The sequence below is a fragment of the Octopus bimaculoides genome, chromosome 10, assembly GCF_046866305.1.
Source record: "Octopus bimaculoides isolate indiv1 chromosome 10, ASM4686630v1, whole genome shotgun sequence".
Taxonomy (NCBI): Eukaryota; Metazoa; Mollusca; class Cephalopoda; order Octopoda; family Octopodidae; genus Octopus; species Octopus bimaculoides.
The window spans coordinates 85,793,108-85,803,107 of record NC_142937.1 but is presented as its reverse complement, the minus strand read 5'-3'; the positions used below and the strand labels follow the sequence as shown (position 1 = coordinate 85,803,107).

Below are 10,000 nucleotides of genomic sequence, written 5' to 3'. Positions count from 1 at the left end.
GTTTGTAAACTACAATTTCTAAGAAATAAATTGGATGCTGGAAGATATCCAGAAATTTAGCATAAAAGCAAGCAAACAAGAAAATTATTAAAAAAAAATTGACTTAACCAAACCGGATACACGCCCCTAGATATATCCCTTGACAAAATGTATGGAAAGGCCTTGTGTAATTGGAGTGTATCTATAAAGCTTCTACATATGCACTGGAGTATTGCCTCCATTAAAAATAAAACACCCTAGTTACAAGCAGTTGGAAAAACATGACAACCAAAAATGCTGAATTCAATACAGAAAGAAGCATGGAAATATTTAGTAAAACTAAGTAATATAAATACCCATTCTTCAGGAACCACAAATATAGGATTAAATACACACATGCAAATGTACAGATATAACAATAAAAATAAAATAACCTTAGAGAAGAACAAAACACTAGAAGAACCAGGATAACAAACAAACCATGGGAATTAATTAAGACCGTTCTATGGACAATTCCTAAAACAACTGAATAAACCTGATTGCAACAGAGTGGCCTACATCTGGCACTGTGGTTATTAATTGAATAGGGAACTGTGGTTATTAATTGAATAGGGAACCTCTATGCGGTTTTCAACCTGTTAGAAATATCAGCCTAACTTTCCTCCGACTGCACCCTGTCATCTTGTTAAAGAAAACATTGGTTAGTGTTGTCCAAGACACACTATACTTGAAATTAAGTTGGGCTGGTCATGGCTGGAATTTCTTCCATCACAGATCTGCTTGACCAGTTCTGACTTGGTGCTAAACAATCTAAACAATAACAACAACATCTGAAAGAGGAATGGTCCAATAATAATAAGACAGCTCTTTTATGAGATTGTTCAGCCACTAGAAATAATAATGGCCAAATCTCTCTACCATCTTAAAGCAGGAAGGAAACATTGGATTAATGTAGTTCTACATACAATCATTATCATCATCACCATCACCATCACCACCATCATCATCACCACCACCATCATCATCATCATCATCATCATCATCACCATCACCACCACCACCATCATTATCATCATATCTGAATAAAGGATGGAATGGTTGCACTGGGATAGTGTATCGTAGTTTTGCTGGAACAGATCTGACCCGGGGCTAAACAAGTCCTGTTCATTACTGCTTAATTACTGCATTATTATGTAATGCATAGATACTTAAATGTGTGTGTGTGTGTGTGTGCTTTTGTATACTCTTGTCTTGGCATCATGTGATGATTGTAAATGAGTGTCACCTTCATACAAGGGGTGTTGTTCATTTCCAGTCTTCCAGGAAAAACATGTCTGGCTATGATGAAATATTACCTTGCCTGGAAACAGGTCAGGGTTGGTAACAAGAAGGGCATCTGGCTGTAGAAAATCTACCTCAACCACCTCTGCCTGACCCATGCTATCAGGGATGGATGTGAAGCAGTGCTGCTGCTGATACATTTGTTTCTGTCATTAGAGTGTGGCCATGCTGGGGCACTGCCTTGAAGAATTTTCAGACTCCGGTACTTACATTTTTATAAGCTAGGAACTTTATTGATCTCTTATGCTGAACTGCTAGATTGTGAGGGCCATAAACACACCAACACTGGTTGCCAAGAGGTGCTGGTGGGGAGGGACAAACACACACACTGAACTTTCAGTTTTTGTCTACAAAATCTGTTCACAAGGCTTTGGTTGACACAAGGCTATAACAGAAGACATTTGCTCAAAGAGTCACACAGTGGGACTGAACCTAGAACCATGTAGTGGGGAAGCACACTTCTTATCCCTGCTACATGCATGCATGCATGCATGTGTGTGTGTGTGTGTGTGTGTGTGTGTGTGTAGAGGTAGCAAATGCATATGTGCAGTTCCCATACTGGGTACTAGACTTTATATACTATACTATATGCCATGCTATATTCTGATATCGTCGTCATCATCATTATTGTAAACCCGTACTGTACTATAAAGTGTGTGAAAAAAGAAAAACCTTGTTTCTGTATCATTGGTTACTTTGGTGATATTTCTTAAGACTGAGAATTCTTTCAATTAAATGAAAAAAACAAATGCAAAACAAAATTTCAAAAATATAAATAAAGTGAAAAACATCTCTTCTCATTTAATCAATTCAGCCTCACTTTACATTTAGCTCTAACTGTTGCTACACTACAACTGCTGCTCTTACTGTTAGTTTCTTTCTATCTTCTCTTTCACTCTTCTTTTTCTTTTCATTCTCCCTTCATTTCTTAAGGAGACAGAGAAGCTAGCAGCAGCAGAAGAAGAAGAAGGCTTAAAACCTATAATGAAGTTTATACTATAGCATTAGAGAGACCGTGGGAAAATGATATAGTAGAAATTCCCAGATATTTTTTTCTTTTACCCTTTTTGTTCATCTTCTTTCTTCATCTATTTAAATGTATTAGTTTTGAAGGAGCTGGCAAAGGGATCTATTCTGGATGTGTTTGTTTGTATGATGAACATTATATATATATATATATATATATATATATATATATATACATCCTTTAATGAGTGAAATTGTGAAAAGAAAACAGGAAAAATATTTTTCTCAAAAGTCTTGTTATTCCCCAAAAATATTGGCAGTTATCTATCTATCTTTATCTGTCAATCATGTGTGTGTGTGTGTGTGTGTGTGTGTGTGTGTGTGTGTGTGTGTGTGTGTGTGTGTGTGTGTGTGTGTGTGTGTGTGTGAGAGAGAGAGAGATATGAGTCAGTTTTCCTTTATTAAAATGTTACAAAAATAAATATTTTATAAATATATTTTTATCATTTAATTATGGAAAAGATTGAAAATTATTAAAAAAATTTTAACAAAGATATTAACCCTTTAGCATTTAAACCGGCCATATCCGGCCAAAAGTATTCTGCCTATTCTATGTTCAAACTGATCAGATCTAGTCTTTCACAGATCTAGTCTTTCACACCAACCCTACATTTTAAAAATTAACAGCTACCTCATCAAAATCTCATAGCTACAAGATAATGCATGATTAGTTCAAAACAATGTGGATAAAAAAGCATTAATTATGGCAGAATAATGTGAACACTAAAGGGTTAAAATAAAATTGAGAATTTGTGTGTGTTTTGAGAGAGATGAAAGAGAGGGTAATGCGCACGCACACGCACACACACACACATGCACACATATGGCTGTGACTTTTGGTTTTTAATTCTTATTCTTTAAAGTCAAGGCCAAATATTTTCGGATAATTTTCAATAATTTTGATACTAAATCCCCTATAAATTCTCAAGAAATTGAGAATAATTGAGCTTAAAGAGAAAAATTGTGAGTATTTGATAGTTTGATAGTATCTCATTTGTAGTACCTACCTGTTCTTTGTTCAAATCTTATCAGATATCCCAGAACTGGTTGAGTGGATGAAGATGATAACACACTGGACTAAACTAATCAATATAAGCCAACAAAAGAGCCTCCAAATTGTCTCTTGACCTCTTAGAAGTTACAACAAATTACAAAAAAGAAAGATACCTTAGACTGTGCAACCCTAGATATACACAAAAAGACAAGATGGCCATGGTTGGAATGTCTTTGATCAGAGGTCTGCTTGATTAAACTTGACTTTAGCCAACACTAACCAGTAAAATAATAATTTAGTTTTGAGCTAAAATAAAGTCTTTGTCAACTTCACCTTTCACCTTTACTTTAAGGTTATTAAAAATACCTGTAACATACTGACACTTGCACACACATGTACACATATGCATACATACACGCATACACAAACACACTTAAAAAATGCTTAGCAAATATGACCTGGTAGATTGCACCATAATTTTGCTAATTGTTTTAAGTACCTATATAGTCATTAACATAGAAGGCACCCTCTTGGCACTCTCTTACTTGGCCCAGCATGGCATCAAGAGCAGAGAGAGGGCTTCAACAGCTTAGTGCTGGCACTCATTTTCAAGCTAAATAGATTGGTGCAACAAGAAATGATGTACAGTAATTGTCGGACCGAGGAATCAAATCCCCAAATTCTGAGCCCAGCACACTAACTACTAGGTATCATGCCTTCACTACACATGCATGCACATAACACACACACAAAGAAAATTTGTCTATACCCAGTAAAAAAACCTGAAAAATATCTCTAGTCCCATCAAGAATAGCAATGTAAAAATATTGCAATTAATTGTTGTGCAAAAGGATTCATTCATAGTTTTGCCTCCTGTAAAGGCAAATGCCTAGAGAAAAGCCTTGTATACTGACAAGTAATGTCTTCATCAGAAGCATATCAATTACATAGGGATTAATGAGTGTTCTCTACATCAGCTCATACCATCATTGGAAACTAAAAAACATCACATTACTTTCAGAGCACATTTGAAAATCAAGAAGTAAAAAAGTGACTGCCATTAACTTGAGAACTGTGTTAGATTAGGCACAACTATTTAAGAACAGATCAAAATAGTAGTGTACCCTTTGTTTCAAAAGAACTCTATATTATCTGCCACCCTGCACAAACTTATGTAAAAACTAGCAAACTCATTTTGATTTGCTTGTGGCATATGCCTAAATTTTTCCTTGAGAATTTCAAAGAGACCACCTCCCCCAATGCATGACATTTCTACACCACTTATGTCACTCTAAGTCATTCTGTTACTTGACAACATGCTGATGGAATGAAACTAGGATCAGGGCTGCATGTAAACCTTGCTTATATCACATGAACAAACACACACATGTGGACATGTGACACCTTGGGCAAGTGACTGCTACTATAGCATCAGGTTGACCAGTGCTTTGTCAGTGAATTTGGTAGAGACGTTAGCATACCAGTCGAAATGCTTATAGGTATTTCGTCTGCCGTTACGTTCTGAGTTCAAATTCCGCTGAGGTCGACTTTGCCTTTCATCCTTTCGGGGTCGATAAATTAAGTACCAGTTACGCACTGGGGGGTCGATGTAATCAACTTAATCCCTTTGTCTGTCCTCGTTTGTCCCCTCTATGTTTAGCCCCTTGTGGGTAATAAAGAAATAGGAAACTAAGTGGAAGCCCATATGTGTGTGATGTTTTTTTGGTTTGTGTTTGTTCTTCACCCCCACCACTTGACAACTAGTGTTGGTTTGTTTACATCCATTTAACTTAATGGTTTTTGCAGAAGAAGCCAATAGAATAAATACTGTTTGGATTGAACCCTACAAGATAATACTGCAGTATGGTCACTGGCCAATGACTGAAAGAAGTAGAAGATAAGGTGTGTGTGTGTGTGTGTGTGTATGTGTGCATGCTTGTTTGTTTACATAGATAAATAGATAGGCTGACTTATTGCTCGGTGTATCATCTGATAGCTGTTTTTTTATTGCTCAAATATAGATATCGAGCCTCATCTGTCAAGCTGGCTGTAGATGTTTATGAATCTTTCATCAAATATCTTATCATTGCTGATAGGGGAGGATTTCAAACATTTAAAGAGGCAGCCATGTTTACCTAAGGTCAAGATTTTCTAAGTCAATAACATTCAAGGACACTCACCTAAAATGTGCAAAAAAAAAAAAAAAAAAAAAAAAAGCAGGAAAAAAAAGTACACAGACACGTACACACTCATATGCATATCAGCTGTGGGTGGTGAAAAATGAAGACATTATTTTTTACAGAATCAAATCACTTAATCTGACTAAAATACTTTAAAAAGTCATGGGAAAATAATTTTATTAATTTCTGTTTGATTATCTGACTTCTATTTTCTCTCTAAGCTATCAGAAGTCTGGAAATTTTTCTTTTCTTTTTCTGTTGGTTATTTGTCCCTTTTTTTTTCTTTTGGTACCCTTCATTTTTATGCACTATATTGGGTTGGTTAATATATCATTATCATCGTCATCATCATCATCATCATTTAACGTCCATTGTCAATGCTGGCATGGATTGGACGGTTTGACCAGGACTGGTAAGCTGGAAGGCTGCACCAGACTCCAGTCTGATTTGGCATGGTTTTCTACGGCCGGATGCCCTTCCTAACGCCAACCACTCTGAGATTGTAATGGGTGCCTTTATGTGCCACTGTTACTAGTGCCATTTGCATGACACCAGTATCTGCCACGACTGCAATTTTGCTCCTCCTAAAAATGTGGGAGGACCACATTGTCACTCCTACTCTTCATTCCTTCAATTTGAGGACATTTTCTTCCCATGCTCTCACTAGTTACAAAGCCAGTTGAAAAGAGCCATGGAAACTGTTCCTCCTCTTTTGAAAATATCACCAAAGAAAAAAAAGAAAGAAAAAACAATAACAAGAAAAAAAACCCTACTAGAGCTACTTAAATCCTGTATCATTTTATGAACACCTGTGTTTTATTTTGTTTGAGCTTTAAATTTTTTCTTATCAAAATACTTCACCAACAACTCATCCATGGGTAATACTATAATCTAGGTTAATCTTTGTTTTTTAATTTTTATTTTATTTTTGTAATTATTATTTTAATTTGTCCTTGTAATGTCTCCCATCCTATTGGCTTAATAACAGTAAAAGAAATCACTATTTTTCTTCTGTAAGTCTTATTTATGTGCCTTGAGAAGATGCAGTGTTTTGTTTTCAGTTTGTTTTCTATTGTATTGGAAGTGTTTCTACAAAATATGTCTGTGTTAATAGGCGCAGGAGTGGCTGTGTGGTAAGTAGCTTGCTTACCAACCGCATGGTTCCGGGTTCAGTCCCACTGTGTGGAACCTTGGGCAAGTGTCTTCTACTATAGCCTCGGGCCGACCAAAGCCTTGTGAGTGGATTTGGTAGACGGAAACTGAAAGAAGCCCGTCATATATATGTATATATATATATATATATATATATATATGTGTGTGTGTTTATGGGTCTGTATTTGTCCCCCCAACATCGCTTGACAACCAATGCTGGTGTGTTTACGTCCCCGTAACTTAGCGGTTCGGCAAAAGAGACCGATAGAATAAGTACTAGGCTTCCAAAGAATAAGTCCTGGGATCGATTCACTCGACTAAAGGCGGTGCTCCAGCATGGCCACAGTCAAATGACTGAAACAAGTAAAAGAGTATTGTATTGGAAGTGTTTCTACAAAATATGTCTGTGTTGCTATTTCAGTATGCTGTGTATATGTTCGAGTCTCTGGAGTTTTGTTTATGTATTATTATAGGAATTGTTTCTGTTTCCAATCACCATATTTTAGTTATCTCTATTTCCAAATCATTATATTTGGATAATTGCTCTATTTCTTTTAGTGATACATTATCATCTCTTGAGATCGATGCTTCAATCAGAGTACTTATTTTACTTTGCTTATAATCCTTGAAAACAATATCCAGTTAATTATACTTGATTCTCCTGTCTGTGGGGATTGGCATATACTAAACTATAGCTGTTTTGTTACTCTCTGAGACCATTTATGGTGGATGTTTTTATATCAGCACTTTTCTGGTGATATTTTATAATTTTGATATAATTTTCCGTGTATGGAAACCCCCAACTCTGTCATACAAGTTGATGTATTCTCTTGACTAGAACTGACTGTTTCTTTTCAACCTCCACATAATTACTTAGTTATTATTATATATGCCAGACTTGTTTGTTCCTCTTTTGGCAGACATCTATTGTAACTGGTAACAGATTGAGACCATTATCAGTAGTGTTAGCTGAGAAATGCTGCTGCTGCTGCTACTGAAGAAGGATCTAAACATGGAGGACATCACTGACAGTTTCTATCTCTATAACTCTGCTGAAAGTAAAGTTTAAGGTTTCGGAGAAAATGCTCATGAGGTTAGTGGTTATCAAAAGTAGTGAGGCCGAAGGTTCTCAAACCCAGGTAATTCCTGACAGATTTATCCAAGACAGCTTGCATCTCATATCTTCGGTAAGGTAATCATCATTATGTGGCAGTGGTCTTCAGCATTTGGTTGTTTTCAGAGGCTGGTGGAATACATCAATGTACTGTGGCATTTGCTAGGTAATCTGACTGAAAAAAAAAAAATCACTGGTCAGAACTAGTTCAGGTTACACACTCTGTCTGTCAAGAGCATTCTCTCATTACTCCGGTATGTTTTCAAGTACTGAAATTGAGCATTCTCTCATTACTCCGCTATGTTTTCAAGTACTGAAATTGAGCATTCTCTCATTACTCCGGTATGTTTTCAAGTACTGAAATTGAGCATTCTCTCATTACTCCGCTATGTTTTCAAGTACTGAAATTGAGCATTCTCTCATTACTCCGGTATGTTTTCAAGTACTGAAATTGAGCTACTGAAGGAATTACATGGTAGTCTTAAAGCATGCATTATTAACCAGGATCAGTTAATGGCCTGCAACTTGGCACCTAGAGATAAAATGAAAGTACCAGTCATGTACTGGGGTCGATAGCATCGACTAACTCTCCCCCCTTCAAAATTACTGGCCTCGTGCTTAAATCAGAAACCATCACTATTATTATATTGTTGTTGCTATTATTAGACAAACTGTTTGATTTTACAGTCATTTACAAAATATCTTCATCCAAGTTCCTTTAAAAGGTGATGCTGGGTTTTTTCCTTTTCTTTTTCACCTTCTACTTCCTTTACTTCCCAAACTTAAACCCACTCTACCTCTCTATTATATATCATAGTATTTTTGCTAGTGACTCACCTGTTTTTCTTATTTTCTACTAATGAGAAAGCTTGAGAAAAAGAAAGAAACAAACAAATTACTTATGTTTGGGTATGATGACATGGGTTGAGCTTGATTTATAGTTTTTGTGTTGTATTTCTTTTAGTTTTATTGAACTTAGATTCTGCACATGACTTACTTCACATAGCTATCAAGAAAAACACACCCCTGGTACTTGAGTTGAATGATACTTGTTTATTTTATCAATCAAGTTTGAATGACAAAGCCAACCCTTGCAGGATTTCAATTTAGGTTATAGCTGCAGTATAACTAACCACTTCAAAGCATTTTGTCAGACATTCTTATAGTTTCTGCCATTTATTACCCTGCATTTTCGTAATTTGTTATCTCAAACAGGAGCTGGTATGATTATGTAGTTAGCAAATTTACTATTCAACCATGTAGTTCTGAGTTTGATCTCACTTTGTGTCACCTTGGGCAAATATGTTCTACAGTAGTCTTGACTTAACCAGAGCCGCCTTGTGAGTGGAATTTGGTTGAAAAAAGCTGAGAAAAGTTTGTAATGTTTGTGAGTGAGTGTGCGCACACATCTGTCCATCTTTCCATGGTTATAAACTGGTGTGTTGAGCTGTGTCTATGTCTAAGAGTAACTTGGCAATTTAAAAGACATTGATAAAATCTTTATAATGCCATACATAATATTAAACACTACACTAATCAGGGGTAACTCAACAACAACATGAGGTTCCTCTGTTGGTTTCAAAGAATGAGTATTTGGTTGTTTGATCAAATAATCTACTTGCTATATAGTGATTTTAAATTTTGGCACAAGGCCAGCAATTTCGGGGGAGGAGGTAAGTCGATTACATCAACCCCAGTGCTTATTTTAACGACCCTGAAAGGATGAAAGGCAGAATCAACCGTGGTGGAATTTGAAATTGGAGTGTGCCTATTATGTAATAATATGTAATAGTATTATAATGTAATTGGTTATTCCACAGACACTTACCACAAGCTGTGTGACAATGCTGGCCTTCTGAATTACTGATGTTTGTGTACATGTTTAGTGTTGGCTGTCAGATGAATGAGTACCCAATACCTTAGTAGAAATTAATATTTTTTATTTTGTTTGAGTCAGTCTCTTTGCTACACTGGTGTTTGCACGTGCTCAGAGGATCATCAGGCAAATTATGAGTCATAATTTATCTGATGACCTTCTGAGCATGCTGATGGAACTCCAGAATAGCAAGAGGCTGACTCAAACAATATATATATATATATATATATATATATATATAATTTAACTTCTATACAGACCTTTACTCTTTATAAACTTCCATGGCTGGTTGTTGAAAAATTTTTCCACTTTGTATGGATATCTTATCCAATCTCTGC

General features: G+C 36.0%; 1 protein-coding gene across 1 annotated transcript in view; it reads left to right on the top strand.

Annotated features, from left to right (window-relative positions):
• The window catches only part of LOC106871323 (beta-1,3-N-acetylglucosaminyltransferase radical fringe), an 87,032-nt gene that overhangs the window by 46,855 nt on the left and 30,177 nt on the right, over window positions 1–10,000 (top strand). The window lies entirely within an intron of this gene.